We start from the raw sequence: 19,260 nt of genomic DNA, 5'->3' as shown, positions 1-19,260 counted from the left end.
CTCCACCCGAATGCGAACAAGAGAGAGCCAGAACCCCTTGAACACACCCTACAGGCGGAACCACGTGTGACCCAACACACTGTGGCCCAACCTACACACTCCTGCTACCCGACCAAAGAACGGGAAGCAGAAAAGGCCACAGACCCCAGAACCGCCTGGGAGACAGAACCCCCGGTCATGTCCATGAGGTAAAACCTTACAAAGGGGCCCGGTGAGGACCAAGAAGCCGCAGCACAGATGTCCTCCACCGAGGCCCCACCCAGGAGAGCGGCAGAGGCAGCCACCCCACGAGTGGAGTGCGCCCTGACGCCCCCAGGGGGATCCCGCCCAGCCAACGTGTAGCAGAGGGCAATACCCTCGCACAACCAATGGGACAGGCGCCGCGTCGACAGTGCCTTACCAGCACGATCCCCACCGTAACAGACAAAAAGCTGGTCGGAAACCCTGAAGTCCTGAGTACGGCTGAGGTAAATCCCCAAAGCACGGACTGGACATGACAGGTGAAGGCCCGCATCTAACTCACTAGCGTGAGGAGGAGGACGAAACGCCTGAACCACAATATCCCGGGAGCGGAAAGAACTCTATTCTTAGGCACAAACGCAGGATTAGGTCGCAGAGTGGCACCGCAATCGGTCCGAAAAGACAGGCACTCTGGACGTACCGAGAGCACAGAGCTCACCCACGCGCTTAGCGGAAGTGACAGCCAGTAGGAACGCGGTCTTGAAAGACAGCCGTCCCAACGGCGCCTGCTCGAGCGGCTCAAACGGGGCCAAGGACAACCGACCGAGGACCAATTGAAGATCCCAAGTCGGAGCCAAGGAGCGTCGCACCGGCTTAACGCGTCGAGCGCCAAGCAGGAAACGCTTCACAAGAGGGTGGCTGAACAAAGCAGTCCCCTCAAAACCCTCATGACAGGAGGATATAGCAGCCGCATATACCCTCACTGTCGAAGCCGACAGCCTATCAAGAAGAGACTGGAGATAACCCAGAACAGCATCCAGGGGACAGGAGACTGGGTCCCAGCCCCCCCCCTTACACCAATCCTGGAACGCACGCCACCTGCCCGCGTAAACCGCGACAGTGGAGGGAGCAAGCGCACACCGGATGGTATCAACCACCGCGGGATCCATCCTCACCAGACTCACCCTCTCACCAGCCACACCACCAGGCGTTGACCAAACACCGGAGGCTGGAAAATCACTCCGTCGTGCTGCGAGAGGGCCGTCGCTGACCACGGAATGACCCAAGGAGGAGCGATCAGAAGCTGGATTAAGACCGGGAACCACACCGACGTGCCCCGGTCCGGCGCGACCAGGATCACCGTCCTGCGCTCCCTCCGTATCCGCTCCAACAGCTGACCCAACAGCTGCACAGGAGGGAAGGCGTACAGAAGCCCGGGCGGCCATGGAAAGGTCGAGAAGGCATCCACCCCCAAGGGGGGACGATCCGCTCGCCTGAGCGAGAACCACAAGGGGCACTTGTGAGAACGTCGGCACGCAAACAGATCTACTGATGCCACCCCGAACCGATCCCAAATCTGTCTGACTATGTCGGGGCGGAGTTCCCACTCGTCGTGACGAGGACCGCCCCGAGACATCACATCCGCCGCCACATTCTCCGTACCAGGAACGTGGAGCGCCCGCAGACTGCGCAGCCTGCGGGATGCCCATAGCCACAGCTCGCGCGCCACCCCGAGCAGGCGGGCAGAACGAGTCCCACCCTGCCTGTTGATATACGCCGCCGCCGTCACATTGTCCGTCCTGACCAAAACGTTTCTGCCCACCACCAGGTGGCCGAGCCGTTTGAGGACCAGGAGAACCGCCTTCAATTCCAACACATTGATATGCAGGACAGCCGGGTCGGCATGACCCGTCCAGCTGCCCCCCACAACATGGAACCGCAACGCCCCTCCCCAACCTGTGAGATAGGCGTCGGTGAAAACCGTGACGTGGGAGCCCCTGCCGCCCATGAGGACCCCCGCGGAGAGGATACCCAGCCTCCCCCAGTAAGCGAGATCCCCCCATATCGACAAAGGAACCGTCAACCGTCTCCCTTTGCCCCACACCGGATCTATTCTCAAAGAGAGAAACCACCTCTGTATCCGCCTCATAAAAAGGAGGCCAAGAGGAACCACCGTGTGGGCCGCCGACATAAGGCCTAGCAGGCGCATCACCTGCCGCGCCGTAACCGTCCCTCCCGGACGGAAACCCCCGAGCGTGTGACGGAGAACCCTCCGACGCTGCTCCGAGAGGGTCGCAAGCATGGGCATCGACCTCAACGTCAAGCCCAAGTACTCCACCTGTTGACTGGGAAGAGGGGTACTCTTCTTCCAATTCACAGCAAAACCCAGGTCGGTGAGGAATTCCACCACCAGCCGAGTATGAGACCTGGCAACCTCCTCCGAACGGCTGAGAAGCAGAATGTCGTCGAGATAAAACAGGACCCGTATCCCCCGACGACGTAAAGGCCCCAGAGCAGCCGCCACGCACTTGATGAATGTGCGGGGAGCCAGAGAATAACCGAACGGCATCCTCTGGTACTCGTACGCTACGCCCTGAAAAAGGAACCGTAGGAACTTCCTGTGAGGAGGGAAAATGGGTATGTGAAAATACGCATCCTTCAGGTCTATGGAGGTGAACCAGTCCCCCCTCCTGACAGCAAGCAGAAGGAGTCGGACGGTCAACATCCTGAACGGTCTCGCTACAATCAACCGATTGAACACGGACAGATTCAGTATAGGTCTGACCCCCCCAGTTCTCTTGGGCACCAGAAAATAAGGGGAGTAGACGCCTGACATTGCGTCCTCTCTCGGGACCACAACGACGGCCTGCTTCGCCAACAGAGATTGGATCTCGTCGGCCAGGGCTGTCACTGCGTCTGACCCTGACAACAGGGTCGGCACCAAACCTGAGAACGGAGGATGGGGCTGCGCAAATTGCAAAACCAGCCCCTCCTCTAACGTTCTCCTCATCCACTGATTCAAGGGACATTCCCGTCGCCATATGTGAACATAATCCCACAGTGGCCCCGCCGTCAACTGACGCTGGGCCGCAAGGAACAGCAGATAATTGGCCCGGTCCCCCCCGTCGTGCAAAGCAACCAAGGGAGGACCCCGACAGAAAGGGCCGGTTTGATACGGGAGGAGCGGTCATCAAGCTTGTGGACACACACTCACCCCCTGAACACCCCTCTAGCACACGCTGAGGAGACGTTCCGCAGCCAGACACGCAAGGCCTGAGGACCCCATGGACTCCTACACGCCGAAGCCCTGCAGTGATATTGCTACCACCCGAATCACGCCAGCCTCTCCTTTGCAGACCACTGCCGGTTTGACGGGAGTGGGAGGCAACAGCGCGACACCCCGCCTGGCGAGGGCGAAGCTGGGGTAAACCCTGCTGAGCTTTCAACAGAAGAGGCACCGAGTCCCCCTGCTGACCACTGAAACTAGTGACAGCTGTAACACCAGGTTCCACCCACCCACAACCTGCGGTGTAGGAACCACGCGACGACGGAACATTCTCACGGACAGACCCAGGCTCAGCCATCAACTGGGTGTCAGCCCCTGTCTCCATGAGAAGCGAAGAATGGGGCCGCATACGCTTCAAAGAAGGTTCGCGGCCCGCAGCCAAAGGAACACACTCAGAGCCCCGCTTCTGAGGGTAACAGAAAGCGGACTGAACGGGGAGCGGGCTGCTCGCGGCAAAATGACGACGGGGTGGTTTACCAACCCCGAAATCACCCAAAATGGCCGATCCCTCGGCCGCCAAGACTGTCGGCCTCGCGATACCCTGTCGATTCTCCAACCAGGGCACCACTGGCGGGGGAAACATGGCCGCCTGTCGAGGACCTCGCCACAGTCGTTGACGAGATCGTGCTCCCACCTCTGGCTGCACAGCGTGAGGCGGTGTAGGACCCGAATCAAAAACCGCCTGCGCCTCCACAGAACGCCCAAAAAGACTATCTGTGGAAAAAGGAGTCGTGAGGAGAGAAAACCTATCCTCTTCCCCAAGAGGAGACTGCTCCAACCAAAGATGCCTAACAACCAAGGTCGATAGCATCCGAATCCTCCCCGCAGTTATAGCTTGCGACTGAGTCAAGATCTCTATAACACCACAAACATGAATCATATTCACAGTGTCGGTCGGACCCAAAGACCTACAACCCGACGCCATCTCGGATAGGAAAGTAGCCAGCTGAGCCACAACACTGGCCGCCGCTAAATGCCATCCTGCAGCAGTATACCACTCATTCGTCCATACTGCCACCCTCCGAGCCAACATGCTATCAAGCAACGGCCGGGCGGAACGTCGTTCATCCCCGCCTGGGCACAAACAAGAAGCTACCTGGCTACTTAGCCAAGGCACCCCCGGGCTGCACCCCGTCGTCAGCCCCTTCACCCGTAAAAAAGGTAAATAGAGCTCAGCGAACCTCCCCCCACCCACCACCGACTGACCTTCATCAATGAAGCTGGCAAGAGGAGGGAAAAGCGGAAACCCGCGGCGGGGATTATTAGACATTCCAGCGTCAACATCAGCGTCAGCAGAAAAAGCAGCAGTAGCATTAGCATTAGCAAAAGCATCAGCATTAGCGTCAACAGCATGTTCCAGGATCGCCAAGACATCGCCCACTACAGTGGAACGATCGCCAAGACGCCCCGGCCCTGGTGCCGAAACATACTCCACAGCACGACCAACACCGACATCGACGCCTACCGACACAGACCTCACCTTTGTACAAGCCGACCCGTTAGCCAAACCTTGTACGCTGCCCCTCGGTCCGTCGCCGTCAGCCGAGGAACCACCAGCACAGGTCTCATGCGTCGCCGAAACAAGTTCCGGAGAATCCAGGGAAAAACAACTCTCCGGTAAACCCTCAACATTATTAATCTTCCTAAATCTTTTCATTCCGCTAGCTCGTATAGTGCACGCATCCAATACGCTGGGACGAAAACAGAGGAAGGGTGTTTCATGACCAGGGTCATGGTTATATGGGTGGTGGCCACCATTAGGGGCGGGGCCCCATACAGGTGGGGTGCATGTGTTTTTTATTCGTGGGAGATACAATATGTATCACAGAGTATCTCGTAAGGCTCAGAGCGGGACGCGATAGCAAATACGGCACATAACCCTTTCACTGCCACACTACAGAAGCGCTTAGTAATGCTTCGCCTCAAAGCCGTTTCTGGCCGAATTAGTCATTGAATCTTTAATTTTTTTTTTTTATTCTTATTCAGAGGTATTTCGTCGAGATTTCATAATGTGTAATGTGGCATGCTATTACTGTTAATCCTTTCACTACCACACTACAGAAGGTTAACCTTTCACTACCACACTACAGAAGGTTAACCTTTCACTACCACACTACAGAAGGTTAACCTTTCACTACCACACTACAGAAGGTTAACCCTTTCACTAGCACACTACAGAAGGTTAACCCTTTCACTACCACACTACTGAAGGTTAACCCTTTCACTACAACACCACAGAAGGTTAACCTTTCACTACCACACTACTGAAGGTTAACCCTTTCACTACAACACCACAGAAGGTTAACCTTTCACTACCACACTACAGAAGGTTAACCTTTCACTACCACACTACAGAAGGTTAACCCTTTCACTACCACACTACAGAAGGTTAACCTTTCACTACCACACTACAGAAGGTTAACCCTTTCACTACCACACTACTGAAGGTTAACCCTTTCACTACAACACCACAGAAGGTTAACCTTTCACTACCACACTACTGAAGGTTAACCCTTTCACTACAACACCACAGAAGGTTAACCTTTCACTACCACACTACAGAAGGTTAACCTTTCACTACCACACTACAGAAGGTTAACCCTTTCACTACCACACTACAGAAGGTTAACCTTTCACTACCACACTACAGAAGGTTAACCCTTTCACTACCACACTACAGAAGGTTAACCTTTCACTACCACACTACAGAAGGTTAACCTTTCACTACCACACTACAGAAGGTTAACCTTTCACTACCACACTACAGAAGGTTAACCTTTCACTACCACACAAATTTTTTAATAAACTATCATGACTTTTCCTTTTTGTTGTGTTTGCAGTCACCAGACTCATTGTAATAACAAAGAGCCTCAGACTGGAAAGCTGCCAGGTGTTAATTGCCCTAGAGAGAGGGGGGCCATGGATTACAATGACTTCTGGGTAGTGTTGTAGTTGTTTCACTATTGTCACCGAATAGCCTGCTCGTCTCTTGAAGGCTATTATCTCTGAATACGTTTTGTGATAATCACCATGAATCATAGGAAGTAGCTTGCAAAGTATCCCACCAAAATGTTCAAGTGATGGCTTATTTTGAAGGTATGAATCTGTACTTTCATAATATGTAAAAAAAAAAAAAAAAAAAATGAAGATCCCTCAACATGACCCTGAAGTCCATACCTGGTCACATTTGCGGTCCGCCAACGGACCACTCGGGCTAAAGAGGTTAAGGTTATTTTTTATTGTTTACAACTTTGAAATAAACAGTATTTTTCTGACCAAACCAAGCTGTGTAAAGAATCGATAATCAAAGAATCAAACTGAAACCGTAAGAATCTAAATTCTGAAAACATGTGTTCCCTCCATCCCACCATCCCACCTCCGAAGCCCTTGGAGCCGTGGGAGCCGCCCGGCCTGTGCTTCCCCTCCTGGGTGAGTTCCAGGGTGAACTCCAGCCCACAGGAGCCCTTCAGGATGTAGGGGTCGTCTGGATGATTGTACCCCTCACAGCTGACCTCCACCTGGCCCAAGCGGAACGCCTTGTCCATGTCGGTCTTACATTCCCACTGGAGAGAGGGAGACATTGTCCAGGTCAGTCTTACATTTACATTTAGTCATTTAGCTGAAACGCTTTTATCCAAAGCGACTTACAAGTTCTGTACAACAAGACAGCAGGAAGGGCACAACTCTATCAGCTGAGTAACAATGTTCATCAAAGTGTTGAGTGCTACAGTGTAGGTTAGTTTATTAGGACAAGTGCATGACAGTAAGGTTAGTTAAGGTTAGAGTTTCTTTTGTTTTTTATTTCAGATAATGATTGAAGAAGTGCGTCTTTAGTCGACGGCAAAAGATTGGACGGGTTTCGGCTGTTCTAACTGTGGTGGGAAGTTTGTTCCACCATTGTTCCACCCATTGGATCAAATCTGAGGTCACTAGTCTCGGGGTTATCATAGATTCAGAACTGAACTTCAATTCTCATATTAACAAAGTGGCGAAAACATCGTTCTTCCATCTCAGAAATATAGCAAAAGTACAACAATTTATTCAGAACGATGCTGAGAAGCTAATTCATGCATTCATATCTAGCCGGTTAGACTACTGTAATGCACTTTTCACAGGTCTCCCTAAGAAAACCACAGAGAGGCTTCAGCTAATCCAAAACTCTGCAGCCCGACTGCTAACCAGAACCAAAAGGAGAGAGCACAGTAGTCCAGTCTTAGCTGCTCTACACTGGCTTCCTGTAACATTTAGAATTGACTTTAAGGTCCTTCTCCTTACATACAAAGCTCTAAATGGACAGGGACCTAACTACCCCAAAACATCAGGGAAGCCAACTCACTAGACATCTTCAAAAGACAGCTTAAAACCTATCTCTTTGCTCAGGCATTTCAATGAAACATCAGGGATATCCTGACAAATTGTGCCTTACCTGCACTGTTCTTACCCTACCTACTTTCATACACTTCCAATCAAATTCATATGTCGGTTCTATGCAAATTATATCTCACTACCTCCTATGCACTATAATTTAAGAGCACTGCTCTGTTGTAATTCAAAACTGTACTTTGTAAAGAAACTCAGTGTTAAGAGCGATGCTCTGTTGTTGTGAGCGACGCAATGCTCTGTTGTATGTTAGAGCGACGCACTGCTCTGTTGTATGTTAGAGCGACGGACTGCTCTGTTGTATGTTAGAGCGACGGACTGCTCTGTTGTATGTTAGAGCGACGCACTGCTCTGTTGTATGTTAGAGCGACGGACTACTCTGTTGTATGTTAGAGCGACGCACTGCTCTGTTGTATGTTAGAGTGACGAACTGCTCTGTTGTATGTTAGAGCGACGGACTGCTCTGTTGTATGTTAGAGCGACGCACTGCTCTGTTGTATGCTAGAGCGACGGACTGCTCTGTTGTATGTTAGAGCGACGGACTGCTCTGTTGTATGTTAGAGCGATGGACTGCTCTGTTGTATGTTAGAGCGATGGACTGCTCTGTTGTATGTTAGAGTGATGGACTGCTCTGTTTCGGCGATACACGATACGCATCACGATGTTTTTCTTTTTTTCCCCAAACAATTCATTATGAGGCTTACCAAGACAGTATTTGAGTTTGCAAGCTAACATTAAAGACAAAATAAAATACCCATGCATTTAGCATTTTTATATTATATATTAGATTTAGATTATTGGATTATTAGATTATATATTGCATATATTTAGCAATGAGATATTATATGATTTAGATATGAAATATGATGAATTGAAAATGGGGGACCCTGATGTAAACAAGACGAAAGTCTTTCTCTGGTCTGCATCCTCCAGTCCACTGTTGACTGTTGTTGTATTGAGCTGTACTGTATACTGTATTGTACCCATGCTGCAATCTGTTAATAACGTTTTCATTCATTCAGACGGCAAACAGAATCATTTTGATTGACAGTCGCGTCTGCCAATTACGTCACACCGCTTGCACCAGCCCTGCTGTTCTTAGCACCAATCGGCAAGCGCGTATTCATTTTTTACTTCCGCCATTGGAGAGCTCAATGACAACAACAATGGCAGCGGTAGCTCGCCGCGGCCGATGTTTAGCTCCGCAGAATGACTAAACGACTGGAGGCATAATGATTTTACTGCAACGGATGTTATAATAAAAGCCTTTAGTTTCCATACATCTGTCTGATTGAAAACTTTATTAACAGACCGCAGAATGGGCACAACTGAGTCAGCACGGGCTGAGATATGAACGACTAATGCTTGCTATATTTTTAGTTAGTTTTGATTGGTGTCTATAGGCCTCCCAAAGCTGAGGCTAGTGCTACTGATAAAATTATGGATATACTGTCATTATATTCTAATTCAGAGATGCTAGTGCTGGGTGATATTAACTTGGACTGGCGAAATGCTGCTTCTAGTTACCTGAAGGAGGTGAGTGGTAACCTCTGCCTTACTCAGTTGATTACTGAGAGCACTAGACCAAACCCTAAAGATCATGCTAAATCCACTCTCATTGACTTGATATTTTCTAACAGATGTGACAGGATCTCTGCTAGTGGTGTTTTTGATTTAGGCATTAGTGATGTCCTACGGTCTGTGTTAGATCCACAAAGCTGCTGAAATCAAGACTGCGTATTGTTCAAAGGAGAAATCTTAAAATCTTTAACCCCCAAACCTTTTTGGAGGACATTGCTACTAATAATAGTCTATGTTTAGCAGGGTCTGATAATGTGCAAACTGCACTGGATTCTTTTATAAAGACATTTAATTGCTTTGTAGATAAACATGCTCCTTATAAAAGGACTAGGATTAAGGATAGGGTGGCACCGTGGTTCTCAAGTGAGCTGTCAGCATTATTTTCTGAGCGGAACTCTGCGTGGTCACGTGCTAGACGCACTGGGGATACGCAAGACTGGCTTTCCTTCAGACAACTTAGAAATAGAACTACTGCAGCTGTGAGGAAGGCTAAATCTGATTACTTTTTAGACTTAGTCTCGAATTCCTACTCTAACCCAGCTAAATTCTGGGGTGCAGTAAACCTGTCAAAAAATAACCCTGCTACATTGCCATTGTGTATTAATGTGGCTGATTGTAAAATCTCGGATCCTCAGGAAATTTGTCTTGCTTTCAATAAACACTTCATTGAGGCTGGGTCCTTATTTGACAGGTTGTCTACTGGGCTGGCTCCACTGGATGTTGACTCTGACCCTAGCCCAATCTTCGATCATGCCTCGTGTGTACCTACATTTTCCTTCCAGCCATTTTCATCTAGTGAAACTCTCAATATCTTGCAATCCATAGACCCTAAGTGTTCTACTGGTGTGGACAATTTAGACTTTTTCATTTGTGAGCCATTGTCACACATCTTTAACCTTTCTATTGCATCTGGCATAGTCCCGCAAGTGTGGAAATATGCCAAGGTGCTCCCCTTGCATAAAGGGGGGGATAGGGATAAGATGGATAACTATCGTCCTATCTCCAAACTATCATGCCTAGCCAAAGCACTGGAGACCTTGGTAAACAACGAATTAAAAACCTTTTTCTCAAGTTGCTCAGTGCTAAGTACTCACCAATCAGGTTTCAGAGCAAATCATAGTACTATTACAGCTGTTACTTTGGTCACTAATGACATTATTTCAGCCCTGGACAATGGGAAGCATTGTGCAGTTCTCTTTGTAGACCTCTCAAAGGCGTTTGATACAGTAGACCATCACTTGCTTTTGAATAGTCTAGCTAGCATTGGCCTGGATAAAGCCGCTTGTGCTTGGTTTCAGGACTATTTATCTTCAAGGTGTCAATCTGTGAATTCAGGTAACTTTCAATCTGATTTCCTGCCATTGTCTAAGGGTGTACCACAGGGTTCGGTATTGGGGCCTGTCCTCTTTACAATCTATATTAATGATATTGTTTCTAGTCTTTCAGCACTAGCAGGTTGTCAGGCTCATCTATATGCGGATTATACAGTTGTCTACTGCATTGCGGATACTGTTCAGGAAGCTATTGTGAACCTGCAGCTTGTGTTTGACACTCTCCAAAATGCTCTAGCTAAGCTCAAGTTAGTGCTTAATGCTAGTAAAACCAAGTCTATGATGTTTTCTAGAGCCAGGGTTATAGATTATGACATGCTACACCTAACAACAGCAAATGGTTTGTATATTGAAAGAGTTAGTGAGTATAAATATCTTGGTATATGGCTGGATGATAAACTTTCTTTTAAATTCCATATAGATAACCTAGCTACAAAATTACGGCAAAAGATTGGTTTCTTGTACCGTAACCGCGCTAGTTTTCCTATGTTCTGTAGGAAAAGAATTGTACAGGCTGTTTTTTTGTCAATATTGGACTATAGTGATGTCATTTACAGGCATGCGTCTGCGTCTACATTAAGGCCTTTGGATTCTGCCTACCACTCCGCCCTAAGATTTATTACGGGTGACAAATATGATACTCACCATTGTCTTTTGTATGAGAGGGTAGGCTGGCCATCTCTCTCGTTGCTACGTAGTTATCATGGGTATCTTTTTATCTACAAAGCAATTATTGGCAAACTTCCACCATATATTACATCTTTGTTGGTCTGGAGTGCTGTCACCTAACTGTCAACTAACTCTGTACCTGAGACCCTAACTCTGTACCTGAGACCCTAACTCTGTACCCGAGACCCTAACTCTGTACCTGAGACCCTAACTCTGTACCTGAGACTCTGTACCTGAGACCCTAACTCTGTACCCGATAGCCTAACTCTGTACCCGAGACCCTAACTCTGTACCTGAGAGCCTAACTCTGTACCTGAGACCCTAACTCTGTACCTGAGACCCTAACTCTGTACCTGAGACCCTAACTCTGTACCCGAGACCCTAACTCTGTACCTGAGAGCCTAACTCTGTACCTGAGACCCTAACTCTGTACCTGAGACTCTGTACCTGAGACCCTAACTCTGTACCTGAGACTCTGTACCTGAGACCCTAACTCTGTACCCGAGACCCTAACTCTGTACCTGAGACCCTAACTCTGTACCTGAGACTCTGTACCTGAGACCCTAACTCTGTACCTGAGAGCCTAACTCTGTACCTGAGACCCTAACTCTGTACCTGAGACTCTGTACCTGAGACCCTAACTCTGTACCTGAGACTCTGTACCTGAGACCCTAACTCTGTACCTGAGCATCCACGCCATCCGACCCCTTGTTGTGACACTGCACGACCTCGGGAGCGAACGCCCCACAGCCTGCAGATCCGCCGACACACTGCAGCTGAGGGATGGGGCTGGAGCGCCGGGCCGTGGTGTAACGACCGTGGTACAACGTCAACACCTGCACGTCACGCAGCAGCACACTGCCAGGACCTAGGAGACAGGGTTAGGGTTAGAGAGAGATACTTATAACCAGGACCTAGGAGACAGGGTTAGGGTTAGAGAGAGATACTTATAACCAGGACCTAGGAGACAGGGTTAGAGAGAGATACTTATAACCAGGACCTAGGAGACGGGGTTAGAGAGAGATACTTATAACCAGGAACTAGGAGACAGGGTTAGAGAGAGATACTTATAACCAGGAACTAGGAGACAGGGTTAGGGTTAGAGAGAGATACTTATAACCAGGACCTAGGAGACAGGGTTAGAGAGATACTTATAACCAGGAACTAGGAGACAGGGTTAGAGAGAGATACTTATAACCAGGAACTAGGAGACAGGGTTAGAGAGAGATACTTATAACCAGGAACTAGGAGACAGGGTTAGAGAGAGATACTTATAACCAGGAACTAGGGGACAGGGTTAGAGAGAGATACTTATAACCAGGACCTAGGAGACAGGGTTAGAGAGAGATACTTATAACCAGGACCTAGGAGACAGGGTTAGAGAGAGATACTTATAACCAGGAACTAGGAGACAGGGTTAGAGAGAGATACTTATAACCAGGAACTAGGAGACAGGGTTAGAGAGAGATACTTATAACCAGGAACTAGGAGACAGGGTTAGAGAGAGATACTTATAACCAGGAACTAGGAGACAGGGTTAGAGAGAGATACTTATAACCAGGACCTAGGAGACAGGGTTAGAGAGAGATACTTATAACCAGGAACTAGGAGACAGGGTTAGAGAGAGATACTTATAACCAGGAACTAGGAGACAGGGTTAGAGAGAGATACTTATAACCAGGAACTAGGAGACAGGGTTAGAGAGAGATACTTATAACCAGGAACTAGGAGACAGGGTTAGAGAGAGATACTTATAACCAGGAACTAGGAGACAGGGTTAGAGAGAGATACTTATAACCAGGAACTAGGAGACAGGGTTAGAGAGAGATACTTATAACCAGGAACTAGGAGACAGGGTTAGAGAGATACTTATAACCAGGAACTAGGAGACAGAGATACTTATAACCAGGAACTAGGAGACAGGGAGATATACTTATAACCAGGAACTAGGAGACAGCGATACTTATAACCAGGAACTAGGAGACAGAGATACTTATAACCAGGAACTAGGAGACAGATATATACTTATAACCAGGAACTAGGAGACAGGGATACTTATAACCAGGAACTAGGAGACAGAGATACTTATAACCAGGAACTAGGAGACAGAGATACTTATAACCAGGAACTAGGAGACAGAGATACTTATAACCAGGAACTAGGAGACAGAGATACTTAAAACCAGGAACTAGGAGACAGATATACTTATAACCAGGAACTAGGAGACAGAGATACTTATAACCAGGAACTAGGAGACAGAGATACTTATAACCAGGAACTAGGAGACAGAGATACTTATAACCAGGAACTAGGAGACAGAGATACTTATAACCAGGAACTAGGAGACAGAGATACTTATAACCAGGAACTAGGAGACAGAGATACTTATAACCAGGAACTAGGAGACAGACAGATATACTTATAACCAGGAACTAGGAGACAGAGATACTTATAACCAGGAACTAGGAGACAGAGAGAGATACTTATAACCAGGAACTAGGAGACAGAGATACTTATAACCAGGAACTAGGAGACAGAGATACTTATAACCAGGAACTATGAGAGATACTTATAACCAGGAACTAGGAGACAGAGATACTTATAACCAGGAACTAGGAGACAGAGAGATACTTATAACCAGGAACTAGGAGACAGAGATACTTATAACCAGGAACTAGGAGACAGAGATACTTATAACCAGGAACAAGGAGACAGAGATACTTATAACCAGGAACTAGGAGACAGAGATACTTATAACCAGGAACTAGGAGACAGAGATACTTATAACCAGGAACTAGGAGACAGATACTTATAACCAGGAACTAGGAGACAGAGAGAGATACTTATAACCAGGAACTAGGAGACAGAGATACTTATAACCAGGAACTAGGAGAGAGAGATACTTATAACTAGGAACTAGGAGACAGAGAGAGATACTTATAACCAGGAACTAGGAGACAGAGATACTTATAACCAGGAACTAGGAGACAGAGAGAGATACTTATAACCAGGAACTAGGAGACAGAGATACTTATAACCAGGAACTAGGAGACAGAGATACTTATAACCAGGAACTAGGAGACAGAGATACTTATAACCAGGCACTAGGAGACGGAGATACTTATAACCAGGAACTAGGAGACAGAGATACTTATAACCAGGAACTAGGAGACAGAGATACTTATAACCAGGAACTAGGAGACAGAGATACTTATAACCAGGAACTAGGAGACAGAGATACTTATAACCAGGAACTAGGAGACAGACAGATATACTTATAACCAGGAACTAGGAGACAGAGATACTTATAACCAGGAACTAGGAGACAGAGAGAGATACTTATAACCAGGAACTAGGAGACAGAGATACTTATAACCAGGAACTAGGAGACAGAGATACTTATAACCAGGAACTATGAGAGATACTTATAACCAGGAACTATGAGACAGAGATACTTATAACCAGGAACTAGGAGACAGAGAGATACTTATAACCAGGAACTAGGAGACAGAGATACTTATAACCAGGAACTAGGAGACAGAGATACTTATAACCAGGAACAAGGAGACAGAGAGATACTTATAACCAGGAACTAGGAGACAGAGATACTTATAACCAGGAACTAGGAGACAGAGATACTTATAACCAGGAACTAGGAGACAGAGATACTTATAACGAGGAACTAGGAGACAGATACTTATAACCAGGAACTAGGAGACAGAGAGAGATACTTATAACCAGGAACTAGGAGACAGAGATACTTATAACCAGGAACTAGGAGAGAGAGATACTTATAACTAGGAACTAGGAGACAGAGATACTTATAACCAGGAACTAGGAGACAGATACTTATAACCAGGAACTAGGAGACAGAGAGAGATACTTATAACCAGGAACTAGGAGACAGAGATACTTATAACCAGGAACTAGGAGACAGAGATACTTATAACCAGGAACTAGGAGACAGAGATACTTATAACCAGGAACTAGGAGACAGAGATACTTATAACCAGGAACTAGGAGACAGAGATACTTATAACCAGGAACTAGGAGACAGAGATACTTATAACCAGGAACTAGGAGACAGAGATACTTATAACCAGGAACTAGGAGATAGAGATACTTATAACCAGCAACTAGGAGACAGAGATACTTATAACCAGGAACTAGGAGACAGAGATACTTATAACCAGGAACTAGGAGACAGAGAGAGATACTTATAACCAGGAACTAGGAGACAGAGATACTTATAACCAGGAACTATGAGACAGAGATACTTATAACCAGGAACTAGGAGACAGAGATACTTATAACCAGGAACTAGGAGACAGAGAGATACTTATAACCAGGAACTAGGAGACAGAGATACTTATAACCAGGAACTAGGAGACAGAGATACTTATAACCAGGAACTAGGAGACAGAGAGATACTTATAACCAGGAACTAGGAGACAGAGATACTTATAACCAGGAACTAGGAGACAGAGATACTTATAACCAGGAACTAGGAGACGGAGATACTTATAACCAGGAACTAGGAGACAGAGATACTTATAACCAGGAACTAGGAGACAGAGAGAGATACTTATAACCAGGAACTAGGAGACAGATACTTATAACCAGGAACTAGGAGACAGAGATACTTATAACCAGGAACTAGGAGACAGAGATACTTATAACCAGGAACTAGGAGACAGAGATACTTATAACCAGGAACTAGAAGACAGATACTTATAACCAGGAACTAGGAGACAGAGAGATAATTATAACCAGGAACTAGGAGACAGATATACTTATAACCAGGAACTAGGAGACAGAGATACTTATAACCAGGAACTAGGAGACAGAGATACTTATAACCAGGAACTAGGAGACAGAGATACTTATAACCAGGAACTATGAGACAGAGATACTTATAACCAGGAACTAGGAGACAGAGATACTTATAACCAGGAACTAGGAGACAGATACTTATAACCAGGAACTAGGAGACAGAGATACTTATAACCAGGAACTAGGAGACAGAGATACTTATAACTAGGAACTAGGAGACAGATAGATACTTATAAACAGGAACTAGGAGACAGAGATACTTATAACCAGGAACTAGGAGACAGAGATACTTATAACCAGGAACTAGGAGACAGAGATACTTATAACCAGGAACTAGGAGACAGAGATACTTATAACCAGGAACTAGGAGACGGAGATACTTATAACCAGTAACTAGGAGACAGAGATACTTATAACCAGGAACTAGGAGACAGAGAGAGATACTTATAACCAGGAACTAGGAGACAGATACTTATAACCAGGAACTAGGAGACAGAGATACTTATAACCAGGAACTAGGAGACAGAGATACTTATAACCAGGAACTAGGAGACAGAGATACTTATAACCAGGAACTAGAAGACAGAGATACTTATAACCAGGAACTAGGAGACAGAGAGATACTTATAACCAGGAACTATGAGAGATACTTATAACCAGGAACTAGGAGACAGAGATACTTATAACCAGGAACTAGGAGACAGAGAGATACTTATAACCAGGAACTAGGAGACAGAGATACTTATAACCAGGAACTAGGAGACAGAGATACTTATAACCAGGAACTAGGAGACAGAGAGATACTTATAACCAGGAACTAGGAGACAGAGATACTTATAACCAGGAACTAGGAGACAGAGATACTTATAACCAGGAACTAGGAGACGGAGATACTTATAACCAGGAACTAGGAGACAGAGATACTTATAACCAGGAACTAGGAGACAGAGAGAGATACTTATAACCAGGAACTAGGAGACAGATACTTATAACCAGGAACTAGGAGACAGAGATACTTATAACCAGGAACTAGGAGACAGAGATACTTATAACCAGGAACTAGGAGACAGAGATACTTATAACCAGGAACTAGAAGACAGATACTTATAACCAGGAACTAGGAGACAGAGAGATAATTATAACCAGGAACTAGGAGACAGATATACTTATAACCAGGAACTAGGAGACAGAGATACTTATAACCAGGAACTAGGAGACAGAGATACTTATAACCAGGAACTAGGAGACAGAGATACTTATAACCAGGAACTATGAGACAGAGATACTTATAACCAGGAACTAGGAGACAGAGATACTTATAACCAGGAACTAGGAGACAGATACTTATAAACAGGAACTAGGAGACAGAGATACTTATAACCAGGAACTAGGAGACAGAGATACTTATAACTAGGAACTAGGAGACAGATAGATACTTATAAACAGGAACTAGGAGACAGAGATACTTATAACCAGGAACTAGGAGACAGAGATACTTATAACCAGGAACTAGGAGACAGAGATACTTATAACCAGGAACTAGGAGACGGAGATACTTATAACCAGTAACTAGGAGACAGAGATACTTATAACCAGGAACTAGGAGACAGAGAGAGATACTTATAACCAGGAACTAGGAGACAGATACTTATAACCAGGAACTAGGAGACAGAGATACTTATAACCAGGAACTAGGAGACAGAGATACTTATAACCAGGAACTAGGAGACAGAGATACTTATAACCAGGAACTAGAAGACAGAGATACTTATAACCAGGAACTAGGAGACAGAGAGATAATTATAACCAGGAACTAGGAGACAGATATACTTATAACCAGGAACTAGGAGACAGAGATACTTATAACCAGGAACTAGGAGACAGAGATACTTATAACCAGGAACTAGGAGACAGAGATACTTATAACCAGGAACTATGAGACAGAGATACTTATAACCAGGAACTAGGAGACAGAGATACTTATAACCAGGAACTAGGAGACAGAGATACTTATAACCAGGAACTAGGAGACAGAGATACTTATAACCAGGAACTAGGAGACAGAGATACTTATAACTAGGAACTAGGAGACAGATAGATACTTATAACCAGGAACTAGGAGACAGATACTTATAACCAGGAACTAGGAGACAGAGATACTTATAACCAGGAACTAGGAGACAGAGATACTTATAACCAGGAACTAGGAGACAGAGATACTTATAACCAGGAACTAGGAGACAGAGATACTTATAACCAGGAACTAGGAGACAGATACTTATAACCAGGAACTAGGAGACAGAGAGATACTTATAACCAGGAACTAGGAGACAGAGATACTTATAACCAGGAACTAGGAGACAGAGATACTTATAACCAGGAACTAGGAGACAGAGATACTTATAACCAGGAACTAGGAGACAGAGATACTTATAACCAGGAACTAGGAGACGGAGATACTTATAACCAGTAACTAGGAGACAGAGATACTTATAACCAGGAACTAGGAGACAGAGAGAGATACTTATAACCAGGAACTAGGAGACAGATACTTATAACCAGGAACTAGGAGACAGAGATACTTATAACCAGGAACTAGGAGACAGAGATACTTATAACCAGGAACTAGGAGACAGAGATACTTATAACCAGGAACTAGAAGACAGAGATACTTATAACCAGGAACTAGGAGACAGAGAGATACTTATAACCAGGAACTATGAGAGATACTTATAACCAGGAACTAGGAGACAGAGATACTTATAACCAGGAACTAGGAGACAGAGAGATACTTATAACCAGGAACTAGGAGACAGAGATACTTATAACCAGGAACTAGGAGACAGAGATACTTATAACCAGGAACTAGGAGACAGAGAGATACTTATAACCAGGAACTAGGAGACAGAGATACTTATAACCAGGAACTAGGAGACAGAGATACTTATAACCAGGAACTAGGAGACGGAGATACTTATAACCAGGAACTAGGAGACAGAGATACTTATAACCAGGAACTAGGAGACAGAGAGAGATACTTATAACCAGGAACTAGGAGACAGATACTTATAACCAGGAACTAGGAGACAGAGATACTTATAACCAGGAACTAGGAGACAGAGATACTTATAACCAGGAACTAGGAGACAGAGATACTTATAACCAGGAACTAGAAGACAGATACTTATAACCAGGAACTAGGAGACAGAGAGATAATTA

General features: G+C 45.9%; 1 pseudogene across 1 annotated transcript in view; it reads right to left on the bottom strand.

The window, feature by feature from the left end:
• Positions 1 to 19,260, bottom strand: part of LOC311237583 (store-operated calcium entry-associated regulatory factor-like) — a 118,727-nt pseudogene that overhangs the window by 57,272 nt on the left and 42,195 nt on the right. The window contains exons 2-3 of the transcript XR_014620986.1: positions 11,892 to 12,076; positions 6,624 to 6,810 (exon numbers count right to left, since the gene is read on the bottom strand). The product of XR_014620986.1 is annotated as a store-operated calcium entry-associated regulatory factor-like (transcript). The remainder of the gene's footprint in view (positions 1 to 6,623; positions 6,811 to 11,891; positions 12,077 to 19,260) is intronic.

This window comes from Notolepis coatsorum (genome assembly GCF_963971535.1).
Source record: "Notolepis coatsorum genome assembly, contig: SUPER_11_unloc_1, whole genome shotgun sequence".
Classification (NCBI taxonomy): Eukaryota; Metazoa; Chordata; class Actinopteri; order Aulopiformes; family Paralepididae; genus Notolepis; species Notolepis coatsorum.
The sequence above is the reverse complement of the archived record's forward strand: the minus strand, read 5'-3'. Positions and strand labels throughout refer to the sequence as shown.